At 48.0% G+C, this 13,717-nt stretch overlaps 1 protein-coding gene and 1 pseudogene across 4 annotated transcripts in view; one reads left to right on the forward strand and one right to left on the reverse strand.

Moving 5' to 3' along the window:
* The window catches only part of PPP6R2 (protein phosphatase 6 regulatory subunit 2), a 64,662-nt gene that overhangs the window by 21,454 nt on the left and 29,491 nt on the right, over window positions 1–13,717 (forward strand). Inside the window, exon 1 of one of the 3 annotated variants that reach the window (XM_081084229.1) lies at window positions 5,251–5,385. The exons of the other annotated variants lie outside the window; for them this stretch is intronic. The gene's annotated coding sequence lies outside the window, so the exon portion shown is untranslated. Of the gene's footprint in view, window positions 1–5,250; window positions 5,386–13,717 lie in introns of those variants that run through there. 3 annotated transcript variants of the gene reach the window in all.
* LOC308514172 (transcription factor BTF3-like) lies at window positions 4,931–5,405 on the reverse strand (annotated as a pseudogene). Its single transcript has one exon. The product of its transcript is annotated as a transcription factor BTF3-like (transcript).

Here is a 13,717-nt window from a genome sequence, read left to right on the forward strand (position 1 = left end):
TACATAGTGTCGGCTTTTATTTAATGTATAAAATAATGGATTTTATACATTACATTTAAGCAAACTTGAACTTACAATCAGAAAACACATACCATTGTGAGGAAGAATTAGCAAAATTAGATGCCCTGAGGCCTGCACATGTTGAATAGTCAGATGCCGTATCCTACATAATAAAAGCCTAATATGCTAAGTATCCAACTGTTTGTTTGACTGTTTGACCAGTCATGATGTGCACTGACCACCAGGGGGCAGATGCTCCAATTGGTAGGTTAGCTTGCTGCTGGGGTCTGGCCGATCGAGACTGGGCAAGACGGGCTGGACATGCCCTGAAGCCCTCCCATAGTCCCTCCCCAGGCCCGATTGTGCACCGGTGGGGGGCCTCTAGTGTATCTCTATATATAAAACCCTAATATGCAAATAGACCGAATCGTGGAACAGCCAAACAACTGGTCGCTATGACGTGCGTTGACCACCAGGGGGTGCACGTAGAACATGGTGGGCATCGGCAGCAGGCAGCAGAGCACAAAACATGGCAGGCGTTGGCCGCGGTGGGATGGTGGAGCAGGTGAGCGGGGACACCAGACCAAGGCGGGGTGCTGGTTGCTGTCATTGGTGTTGTGCCCAGATTTCAAGGTTCCCAAAAAGCCCATCAGGGAGCCAGAGAGTCCGATGCAAAAGCAAAGAGTCCTTCATTTCGAACTAGTTTGGCTCCCCGACCACACTCACTGATACAACAACGGTAAGCCCAGTGGCCGAAAGAGCGAGGCCTGGTGGGATTGTGGGTTTTATAGTAAGGGCAGGGGAGGGGACTGTGGGCCCCGCCGATTGGCCAGGCGCCAGTCGGGTCTTGTTACACAGGATGTGGTCATCTCTCTGGCGCGCACATCCCTTGATTGTCATTGGTTAGTTTAAAGAAATCCTGGGCGTGGCCAGCAGGGGCCTGGGCTTCCGGGAAGAAGGCACTCTCCTGAGCACATGGCGGCCGCCCCAAAAATGGAGGGCCCAGGGCAAGATGGAGGGCGCAGTCCTAGCCCCCCCCCCCAGGGCGAGCTGAGCCCGGGCTCCAGGGGCCAGTCCGGTTGCTGGGGGTCCAGCAGATCGACCAGTTCCAGCCCAGATAGGAAGTCCACGTCCTCCGTCTTGTTCCCGGGGGCGCTGGCGATCGCCTCCTCCTCCATCTCCTCGGGCGAGGGCACGTGCCCCGCCCCGCCGCCGCTGCCGCCGCGTGGGTCCGGTCCGGGGGCAGCGGGCGGGTGGCAGCCTGCACCGGGCTCCCACCGTGGGCTGGGGAGTCGGTGCCCGAGGCCGCCAGCAGCGTGGTCAGGCCCTGCGACGACTTGCCCTTTCAATTGGGGCAAGTCTCTGGTGGTTATTGAAAATTCTTTGCTTCTAGGCACCATTGTCCCGCCCAGTGCTCTCACCCGCTGCTGGTGACAGCCCTGCTTGCACCCACTGCTGGTGCCGGCCCCAATCGCTCTGCTCAGTCAGTGGGTGCGAGCGGGGCCAGCGCGGTCAGCGCATGGGGTCAGCGCATGGGAGTGGCGACAGCGGGAACAGGGTTGCTGGCAGATGGGACCAGGGGCTGCGGTGGGAGGGGCCAGGTGGGGGCGTGGAGGATGGGCTGTGACACGCCCCTGTGCCCACCACAGCCTCTTGGCCCACACTTCCTTTCAAGGTGCATGAATTCATGCACTGGGCCCCTAATATATGAAATATTTGAAGAAATACATATAGAATAAAAATTAGTAATGCAAAACAAAGTATCAAAGTGATCCAAGTAGAACTTTCAGAAATGAAAAAAAGTTGAAATAAAAAATTCAAGGGGGTCAGTGGGAGGAGAAAGGGGCATATGTAATACTTTCAACAATAAAGAATTATTTTAAAAAAAGAAAACTCTATATGTGGAGTAGACACATTAAACATGGCAGAAGACAGAATTGTGAACTGGAGTATATGAATGAAGAAGTTACACAGTGTGCAGCCTTGAGAGATGGGAGATGGAAAATGAGAATAATAATGTGTGGTAAATGTGTAGTTGGACTCCCAGAATGGAAGCACACTGTGTCCCAAGCAGTATAAATAAAGAAACATACACCCATGCATTGGAATCGTATAGCATGAAAGACAAAAGGATCTTCAGCTTGCAGTCAGTAGCTTACAATTATTCAGTTGACAACACATGCCTCATGAGTATGAGTAGCAGCCATTGAAAGTGGAATAATCCTTCAAAGGGATGCGAGAACATAAATTTCAGTATAGAGAATTGTATATCAGGTATATATATATATATATATATATATATATATATATATATTTTTTAAAATATATTTTATTGATTTTTTACAGAGAGGAAGGGAGAGAGATAGAGAGTTAGAAACATCGATGAGAGAGAATCATCGATCAGCTGCCTCCCGCACATCTCCCACTGGGGATGTGCCCGCAACCCAGGTACATGCCCTTGACCAGAATCGAACCCGGGACCTCTCAGTCCGCAGGCCGACACTCTATCCACTGAGCCAAACCGGTTTCGGCGTATATCAGGTATATTTTGCAAGAAAAACATTAGTGTCTTATGTTGTTTATTAATGTTAGGCTACGGTATTTGGACTGCCTCTGTCCTTCCAGCCCTACCCTATGGAAAGCATCAAAATGGTTGGACTCCAGCAGACTGTGCAGTCACTGTGGAGGGCAGGATGGAGTTTCCTCAAACGACTAAAAATGGAACTCCCATTTGACCCAGAAATCCACTTCTAGGAATATATCCCAAGAAGCCAGAAACACCAGTCAGAAAGGATATATGCACCCCTATGTTCATAGCAGCACAATTTACAATAGCTAAGATTTGGAAACAGCCCAAGTGCCATCAGCAGATGAGTGGATTAGGAAACTGTGGTACATCTACACAATGGAATACTACGATGCTGTAAAAAAGAAGGAACTCTTATCATTCGCAGCAGCATGGATGGACCTGGAGAGCATTATGCTAAGCAAAATAAGCCAGTCGGAGAAAGATAAATAACACATGATCTCACTTATTTGTGGAATATAATGAACAACATAAACTGATGAACAAAAATAGATCCAGAGACAAGCATCGAACAGACCATCAAACCTCAGAGGGAAGCAGGGGAGGATGGGATGGGGGATAAGAGATCAACCAAAGGACTTGTATGCATGCTTATAAACATAACCAGTGACACAGATGGGGGTGAGGGCATGTGCTGGGGGGTGGGAGAGGTCATTGGGGGGAAAAGGAGACATATGTAATACTTTAAACAATAAAGAGTTTAAATTTTAAAAAACGTTGGACTCCAAAGAAAAAGAAATAAAAGAACTGACAATATAGTAAGGAAGTTCTAGACCAAAATATAACTAAAAATAAGAACCCAGAAAGGTAATTTAAGCACAATGGGATGGAATCTGCCTTTGCCCTGAGGGCATTTGATGATCTGGACAAAGTGGGGCTTTGAATTTAGTGGCCTTGTAGGGTAGGAACAGTAGTTAAGATCTCAGTCCTCTCAAAGGGAAAGCTTAGAGGAAACCATCCCTGTACTAAATGGGGCGTGGAAGGCTGTATCTATATCCTCCGAGTTAGGGTGAAGTATAGACATGCCTGCCCCACTCCATCCCTGCTCCCACCTGGTTATTTTTTTACTAAATGTGGCAGGAAAAAGGTGGGAGAAGGGGAACATCTTGTGGTTCTGGGTTAGCCTTTGTGAGGCTCGCTAGCCCAGGTTTACACTGCCTGGTAGCAGTTCAGGATAAGCATGAATTTAATGTGTTTTCTGGTTTGGTCATGCCTTCAGGTATCCTCTCTGGAGGCAGTTACTGTCATCCTAAGATGCAAAAAAAAATCCTTACAGATATTTTATAAGGGTATTGTTAGTACACGGACAAAACTGACCAAGCATATCTATATAAAAAAAGCCTAAGCAACCCTTCAACTAGTAGCTATGATGTGCACTGACCACCAGGGGGCAGATGCTCAGTGCACAGACAGGAAACATGGAACAGACTGATGAATCTCAGAGAGAAGAGGGGAGGAGGGAGGACAGGAAGAGATTAACCAAAGATCTTTGCATACTAGAGGCCTGGTGCACGAATTCTTGCACCGGGCTGGTTTCGGCCCCATCACTGCAGGCCAGGCCGAGGGACCCCACTGGTGCATGAATTCATGCACTGGGCGTCTAATAAGGAAATAAGGCACCATGAGTGAAAAACAATGGAGACAGAGCCTTCAGTTCTTCCGATTTTGAAATTATCAGGAACAGACTATAAACAAGCATGCTTTTTATTCTTGAGGAAATAAATTATTGCCATAGCCGGTTTGGTTCAGTGGATAGAGCGTCAGCCTGTGGACTGAAGGGTCCTGGGTTCGATTCTGGTCAAGGGCATATGCCCAGGTTGTGGACTCAGTCCCCAGTAGGGAGTGTGCATGAGGCAGTTGATTAATGATTCTCACTCATCATTGTTTCTGTCTCTCTCCCTCTCCTGTCCTGTCTGAAATCAATAAAAATATATTTAAAGAAAGAAAGAAAGAAAGAAAATATCTTTGGGAACTATAAAAGGTGATCTACAATATTTGAAAAAGAACCAAATAGATGTCTAGAAATAAAAAATACAATACTGGGTGGGGCAAAAGTAGGTTTACAATTGTATGTGAAACAGTTTTATTCTTGTGTTGTTATTTTTTTATTAACCTGTTTCAAACTTTATTCCCAAGATTCTTCAGCTTAATTAGCTGCCAAGAATGATTTATGTATAAGCAAAAACTGAAAAGAGCTGCAATGTCCAGGGGCATTGGGCTAAAAAATATCAGAGATCAAGATTTTATCAGATCCATAAACAAAATTTGAAAAAGCAGTCATAATATAAAATAGCAGCTCCCAGAAACTTCTTCAAGCTTATCTTCTTCAGAAGTTGACTCAGTTCAGTTTGCTTCATTCTTGGAAGCCTCATCAAAATCCTCCACGAGATCTGGAACTTCGTCATCATCGTCCTCTCCAGTAGCAAGTGGCGCTTTTCCATCCACAGCTTGTTTGGGCAGAGCTTCAGCCCGTCTCCTTAACCGGCAGACTGTCCGCCTGAGCTGGTTGAAGGTGCTGGGAGCATTTCTGTCAGCTGCTTTGTCTCAGCACAGCCTGTCGTGGTGAAAGTGTTCACTGCCAGCGATGCCTGAACTTTAGGGTTGTTAAAGGGGATCACTGTTCCTTGGTTTGTAAACATATTTACCTCTTCAATACCAGAGATATTGTTTACCCCTAACTTCTTTAAGGAGAACTGAAGTTTTTAATCATCTGCTGTAGCTGTTCTGTGAACCCCCTTCTTTCTACGAGTGTGTTTTCTGTTCCTTTCCCACCAAAGCGCACTTGTGCCTGCAGTTTGGTGAGTTTGTCTTGGTTCATGATAGTTTCTTTGGAGATAGTTGGAGAGGAAACAGGGCCGCGCGGGGGATTAAGGCTGGCGCTCAGGGGGTCTAGGGCAGACCCGAGAATAAGCGCACACATGCAGGGACACAAGATGGCAGCTCTTACTTATTATTATTTTAATCCTCATCCGAGGATATTTTTCCCATTGATTTTTAGAGAGAGTGGAAGGAAGAGGGAGAGACAGAGTGAAACACCGATATGAGAGAGACACATCGATTGGTTGTCTCCCACATGCCCCTGGCCAATGCTGGGAGCATGCAACCGAGATACGTGCCCCTGACCGGAATCGAACCCGGGACCCTTCAGTCCGAGGGCTGATGCTCTATTCTATGAGCCAAACCGGTCAGGACTTCTTGTGTTATTATTAAAAATTATTGTATTTTCAACATAAATATCTATAAACCTACTTTTCCCCACCCTGTATGTGGGTTTAATATCAAATCATTTACAGTAAAGAGGAAGTCATTGAGCCAGAAAACAGGAAATCCCGCAGGAGGAAGCCTGGAGAAGATGATGGGAGCACAGAGAGGTAGGCATCATGGAGGGGAGAGGGAGTTAGAAGCATGCTTGTTTATAGTCTGTTTATGATCACTTGAGGCTCACGATGGAGGTTTTAGCCAAACCAATAAACCAGAAAAATGGGAAAAAAGATAAAAGAATTTGAATGAAAGAAACAAGACTGTTGTCATTCACTGATGATGTGATTGTATATGTAGAAAGCCCGAAACCATCTACAGATAACTTTACTCAGTAATCATGTAGGAAGTTGCTGGATATAAAATCAGCTTATAAAAAGATTATCATATACCACCAATAAACACATTGCAGTGAAAAAGTCATGCATATAGTAGCATTATAAACAAAAGTACCTAGGAATAAATCTAATGAAAAATGTGAAACCTCTGTGGAAAACATGGTAAGTTTTTAGAGAAATTAAAGAAGACTTGAGTAAACGGACAGCTACACCACAGTTTTGGATTGGAAAACTCATTGTTGTGAATGTGCCAGTTCTCCCAGAACCGATCCAGAAATACATCATTAATTTCAATTACAAACCCCAGGGTGTGTGTGTGGAGACAGGGTCGGAGGTTGGAATTGACAAGCTGACTTTAAAATATGTGAAATGAAGGGGTCCATAAAACGCAAGACATTTTTGAAGAATTCCAATTCATTCCATGGGTAAAAGATCTGGTTGAGACCTGGTTTTGAAAGGCTGGAGTGCTGGTGTTCTGGTTTTGGTGGGATGCCCAGCAGTCCTGGTTTGCCCAGGCCAGTCCTAGGTTTTGCCTGTGGCCCTGGTCTCATTAGCAGCACGTCCTTTGTCATGAGCGCCTTGGGAAGCCTCCTGCTGTTCCTGGGAAGGATGGACCACTGTAGTTTTTGTGTTTCGTTGTTTGAGTTGCACACATTTTTTCAAATATCCAGCTCCACACCAAGGAATAGCATCTGCCGGCGGCAGGTAAACGGTGGTCAGGATGGAGCACCAGGCAGCACCAAGCCCACACCTGCCTGCGTGGGGCGGGGGCTCTTCATGCAGGGGAGTCACAGCACGTAGCCGTCTCAGCCGCCTCCCCTCTTGCTGTGTTTAACATGAGCAGCCACCTGGGTGGCTGTTGTACTCCGCCTGTTAAAACTGATGTTAAAAGGGGGGGGAATGAGCCCTGGTTGGTGTGGCTCAGTCTCACCCTGTGCACTGCGCACCCAAAAGTTGCTGCTGCTTCGATTCCCGGTCCGGACACGTACCTACGTTGTGGGTTCAGGGAGTATACAGGAGGCAGCCTATCCATGTTTTTCTCAGACATCAATGTTTCTCTCAGCCCCCCAGCCCCCTCCCCTCTCTCTAAAATCATTAAAAAAAAAAAAAACCCTCAGGTGAGGATTGAAACAAAAAGAAAAAGCGGGGGGGGGGGGCAGGGAGTGAACACTAGTTACTAGTTGAGCTTATAATATGTGTCAGTGATATTACATCTCTTTCCCCAATTCAGTAAATTCAGGTATTGGTTGAGCACTTATTATATGCCCGGTGCACTGCTTAACTCTGTAACCTTTTGGAGAAAATGTGATCATTTTATAGTGAAAACGCTAAAGCTCAGGGAGGTTAAGAAACTTGCTCAGATTGTATTAAGGTACAGACTGAGCTGCAACAAAAAGGTCCCAAGAAGCAGTGGCTTAAACGAGGGGGGGGGGGGGGACTGCACTTCTCTCTCACGTAGTTTGGTCTGGCAGCTCCTGCCTCAGCCTCGGGCTTTCACTCGTGGAGTCAGAGGGTGCTCTGCTTCTTGCAACCCCCCGGAGGCAGGCGGGCCAGCAGGACCCAGGAGCTCACACCAGGAAGGCCTGTGGCTCCAAGGTCACTTCTACGCCCAGCCCTCTGCCCAGAGCTTCATCACCTGACTATAGCTGGCTGCAAGGGGAGGCTGGGAAAATCAGGCTTAAGGAGGTGGCCAAGTGCCCACCTAAACCCCTGTCACTATTGAAGAAAGGGGCAACAAAGGCTGGGCACAACTAGAGTCTTCCACACCTGCTGAGTCACGCAGGTGGGAGCTGTGGGGACCCTGTCCCTTTGCTCCCACCTGCTCGGCTCCTTGCCCTGCTTGCCCACTGGACCCCCCTCCCATCTCAGCCTTTAAGAACTTGTATCAAGTTTGTTTACTGCTTGATGTGGTGAACCCATGGAGCATGTCAGCTGCATGTCCAACCTGAAGCTGTGACCCAGGGTTATAGGGCTGAGAGAGACAGCCCGTCCTAAAGCAGCGCTCAGCCTGTGGTGGAGGCATCCAGGTGGAGCCTAGGCCTGTTCCAGAGGCTGATTCTGCCTTTGCACTGGGCTTGGATGGTGTGTTTCCAGGAGGCTGGATCAGCAGTCACCAGCCGGTGGTCCGCAAGGTCCAAAAGGTTGGCAACCGCTGGGCTAGATGGTTCAGGCTTGCTTCGAATGTATGAGCATAGATAGTATAAATTATTGTTTTATAATCATTTTAATTTACCTCTGTGTTAGTGGCTATTTCTTCTATTTTTTAAAATATATTTTTATTGATATCAGAGAAGAAGGGAGAGGGGGAGAGAGAGAAACTTCAATGATGAGAGAGAATCATTGATTGGTTGTCTCCTGCACACCCCCTACTGGGGGTCAAGCCCGCAACCCGGGCATGTGCCTTTGATCGGAATCGAACCTGGGACCCTTGAGTCCACAGGCCGACACTCTGTCCACTAAGCCAAACCTGCTAGGGCTATTTCTTCTTTTAACTTCTTTTAATTGTTTTGTGTTGTGTATGTTTTGTTAATCCTCACCTGAGGATATATTTTTTCATTTATTTTTTCAGAGTGGGAGGGAGGGGGAGAGACAGAGAGCGAAGTCGATGGGAGAGAGGCACATTGATTGGTTGCCTCCTGCATGTGTCCCGCCTGGGGCCAGGGGTCGAGCTTGCAACTGAGGTACATATCCTTGACCAGAATCGAACCTGGGACCCTTCAGTCCATGGGCTGACGCCCCAACTGCTGAGTCAAACCAGCTAGGGCTTCACTTCTGATTTTGGATTGTTATTCATCTCTTTCAGTTAGGCCATTTTTGGGGTCTCTCCCCCGGTTTAGACCTGGTCTCATTTGTTAATCAGTCGATTGTACAAATATTCACTGCTCTCCAGGGACTTGGGTCACCATTTTTTCCAAGCCACATAGAGTCCCAGTCTGTGCTGGCAAAGGGTGACCATTGCTCTTTGGGAGAGAGTAGGGTCTGTCCATCCAGTGCAAACACTTCCTTCATGTTGGATGCAAGCTCCCGTGTGATGCCGCTGAAGGTGGGCTCTGGGGAGGCACACACTCAGCTCTGCGAGCCGTGCCCGCCGCCCAGCACCACTGAGCCTGTTCTCTTTCCTCCTCTCCTTGGCAGTCAGGATCTGTGAGGGCACCAGGTGCGGCCACTCTTCCAGGCTCTTTAGGGGGGCAACTCAGTCCTCACAGCAGTTCCAAGAGTCAGGGATGCTCACTGTTCCCAGTACAAGGGGTCACATAACTGGCTTCAGGTCACACAGCCGATCCAGGACTTTGATTGTCAGTCTTTTAGATTCTAATTTCTCTTAGCAACAGTCTGTACCTCCGTGTTCTTTGGTGAAGGGCTTGTTTGGAACTATATGATCATATGGCAGCATTTCTCTTGGGGACCTACCTTCAGTCTGAAGATCATGCTGACCAGAAAGAGTAAATAGAGATGTGGAGCTTCAAGTTCCTTTCGGTGGCTGTTGAATAAGCGTCAGGAAGATGTTGGTGATACTTCGCTAGGCGCTCCAGAGAGCCTGGCGGGCGGAGGTGTTGTCAGGGTGTGGCAGGAGTCTGACGTCTCACGTGTTGGTGCGGGGCCTGCAGTCTCATGACGACCTGAGGGGTGGGGATGCCGTGGATGTGTCACCTGGGAAGGAGAGCGAGAGCTCCCTGCGGGTGGGGCAGTGTGTGGTGCTGGGACGTGAGGAGCGTTTGGAGAAGGAGTGCAGTATTTTCTGGGAGCATTCCTTTGACATTGAAATTAGCTGCAGTGCCATTTTAAAGGAAGCCACAGATGCGATCAGTATTTCTTAAAATGCATAGATAACGGATGGAAACGGAAATATTCTTATACAGGGATTTTTGACTTGATAGCATAGCAGAATGTGCTGATGTGAGCTCATGAGCTATGGTTTAAGTTAATGGTTGTAAGAGTAACCTACTTTTATTTCATGTGTCATGTGGTGGTGGTAAAATAATAGAGATCCTCAAATGCTGGTCTGTAATATGGGTGAAATGAACAAAATAAATGTAATGAGGTGAGTTTTCCTTAAAACTATATTTTTTCAAAGTGAGACATTATCCTTAATCCTGAAATGATGGCTTTCCTTTTTTTGATATTTAAAAGTCATTATTTTCTGAAATGAAGGTAATTGTAGAGGATAGTTTATTTTTTCCCTTTCTTTTCCTTTTCTCTTTTGTGTCTCTTTTTTTTCTCTCTCTCTTTCTCTGCAGCCAGTCCTCAAACCCAGCACTGCTATGTCAGCCACACTCACGTGACACTCTAAATCAGCGGTTCTCAACCTGTGGTTCGAGACCCCTTTGGTGGTCGAACGGCCCTTTCACAAGGGTTGCCTAAGACCATCCTGCATATCAGATATTTACATTATGATTCATAACAGTAGCAACATTACAGTTATGAAGTAGCAACGAAAATAATTTTATGGTTGGGTCACAACATGAAGAACTGTATTTAAAGGGCCAGAAGGTTGAGAACCACTGTGCTAAATCCTCTGTCGCCATCTCACCGTCCTCACAGCCTCGTCACAGGGTGGGCTCCGTCTCCCGAAACCCCCTCTCCCTGCTCCTCTGCAAGCTCCTCCTCATCACTCAAGCTCTGTCCTGAGTTTGCAGCGATTCAGCGCGTCCTCAGGCTCCACGTCATGCTCCTTCTGCTGCTCCCACCACACGTGCAGGCATTTCCTCTCGAAGGTCTGGAGCCCTCAGATCGGCCACGAGGGTGGATCAGCTTCTCCCAGACGCCTGTGACTGCCTCCCAGGAGGCAGCTGGGACGGGGAGACCTTTTCCTTTATTCTCCCCGATCCATCAGAGGAACCACGACGGCAGCAATCGCTTACAAATGTGGCTTTTCTTCCCAGTGAGGCTTGGGAGTCAAAGTTAGTCCTTGACCCAAGAGCTGCAGAAAGGCATGAAAACAACATTCATCTGGCCCGTCTCCCCCCGCGCTCCTGGTGACCAGGCGCCTGTCGCGAGCAGTAAGATCCTTTTTTTCTGAGCAGCAGGTCTCCACAGGGGCTCACACGATGCAGGAAGCCGTGCGGCACATTCAGACACAGGTAGAGCAGACGGAGCATCACTCTTACCGGCCTAGGATTTTCTAAATGAAAGTGAGCACTGGCTCCAGCTTAAAGTCACAGCTGCATGAGCTCCTAGCAGGAGCCGCCTGTCCTGTGAGGCCAGGCGCTGACCTCCCCTCACTGCGAACGTCCCAGGCGGCGTCTCCTTCCCGTAGGAGGCCGTGTCCTCCACACTCCGAGGCTGTGGAGGAACCTGCTGAGTCCCCTCCACGGTCATCCGAGCGGCCCTTCTGCACAACTCGCTGCAGCTCGGCACCTGCTGCTTCTTCCCCTGGCACCTCCTTCAGCTCACGACCAGCCTCCCATCTCCACACGTTCCTCCCGCCGCCTCCTCACCTCTCAGCCTTCACGGAATGGAAGAGCAGGGCCTGGCCCTGGATTAGGCTTTGGCTGCAGGGAGCTGTGGCTGTGTGGCCTGGACCCAGAGCACGGACCCGTCTCCTCACCAGCAATAGGCTGTTCCCCCTCATCACGCGTGTTGGCTGGAGCAGCGCTTGAATGTCCTTCCAGAACCTCTTGGCCTTCACAGCAGGCTCCCTGTTGGGCGCGAGAGGCCTCGCTTTCAGCTTCTCTTGGCGTTGGACAAGCCTCGCCAAGCTGGTCGTTTCTGCTTTTGATTTGAAGTGAGAGGTGCAGCTCTTCCTTCACTGGGCCTCCTAGAGGCCATTGTGGGCTTTGAATGGGCCTGACTTCCGTCTTGTTGTGTCTCAGGAAATAGGGGGCCCGGGAGAGGGAGCGAGATGGTCGGCCGGTCGGTGGAGCAGTGAGAGCACAGCCTTTATCAGTTAGGTTCTTGGTCTCATACGGGGCAGTTTGTGGCCCCAAACAATGACAGGAGTAAGGTCAAGGGTCACTGATCACGAGCACCATGACCAGGTTTTGATGATGACAAGGATTGTGATACTTCAGCAGCACTGAGCACAGGCTGTTGGGGAAGTGGTGCCCGTGGGCTGGCGAGATGCAGGGCTGCACAAGCCTTCAGCTGGTGGACTCGCCGTCTCTGCGAAGCGCAGTGAACTGAGGTTGCCTATATTGCCAGAGATAATAAGGGGCATTTCAAAATGAACAAAGAGGCAGTTCATCAAGACATAAAATCCTAAATATGTATCCACATAATAAAATAAACTCTAAGTACATGAAGCAAAACCTTACAAATCAAAAGGAGACATGAATACATCCACAGTTATAGTTGATGTCTGTAATCCTCTCTCATTATTTGATGAAAGTAGTCACAAAAGCAGTTGTCAGCTGATTTTATCAGTTATCATTATATTATTACTGTCAACCAACTTGACTGACTCCCCCAGCAGCAGAGTGAACCGGGTTTTCCAGGGCACACGCCACATTCACTAGGATGGACCGTGGACTGTGTCATAGGCAAGGCACTGGGGAGGACACTGCACCTGCATGCAAGTCCAGCCCCCTGCTTGCTCTCTGCAGCTTGCAGATGGAGAGTAGTTTGTTTTTAAGATTATTAACTGATTTTCAGAGAGAGGAAGGGAGAGGAAGAGAAAGAGAGAAACAGTGTTCGATTGCAGCCTCTTGCACGTCCCCTGCCGGGGATCAAGCCTGCAACCAAGGCATGTGCCCTGACTGGGAATGGAACCAGCAACTTTTCAGTGCCTGGGACCATGCTCAACCAGCTGAGCCACGCTAGCCAGGGATGAGAGTGGTTTTTGTGTTTTTTTTGTTTTTTTGTTTTTAAATATATCTTTATTGATTTCAGAGAGGAAGGGAGAGAGAGAGAGAGAAACATCAATAATGAGAGAGAATCATTGATTGGCTGCCTCCTGTACACCCCACACTGGGGATCGAGCCCGCAACCCAGGCATGTGCCCTTGGCCATAATCGAACCTGGGACCCTTCAGTCCACAGGCCGACGGTCTACTCACTGAGCCCAACCGGCTAGAGCAGTGGTTTTTTGGTTTTTAAAGAATTGTTAGGAAGAAGGAAAAGAACATGCAACAGAGACCCTATGGCACCTACAAAGCTGAAAATAACTCTTGCTGAGCTCTTTCCGAAGTTTGTTGACCTCCATGCAAGGCCATAAATCAAATGCCAGTACAGTTAAAGGAACGAAGCCACATAAGCCTGCTCTCTGAGTACAACAGAAATGAGATACCAGTAACTAAGAGCTATTTAGGAAGTCCCAAAATAATTTGAAAATTAAGCATTATATTTTAAAGCAGAGGTTCTCAAACTTTTTAACGGGGGGCCAGTTCACTGTCCCTCAGACCGTTTGCGGTCCGGACTATAGTTTTAAAAAAAACTATGAACAAATTCCTATGCACACTGCACATATCTTATTTTGAAGTAAAAAAACAAAACGGGAACAAATACAATATTTGTATTTGCATGTGGCCCGCGGGCCGTAGTTTGAGGACCCTTGTTTTAAAGTGTAAGTCAAAGAAAAAAATGACAAGGAACATTAT

Source organism: Myotis nattereri, assembly GCF_964212035.1.
Source record: "Myotis nattereri genome assembly, chromosome: 2".
Taxonomy (NCBI): Eukaryota; Metazoa; Chordata; class Mammalia; order Chiroptera; family Vespertilionidae; genus Myotis; species Myotis nattereri.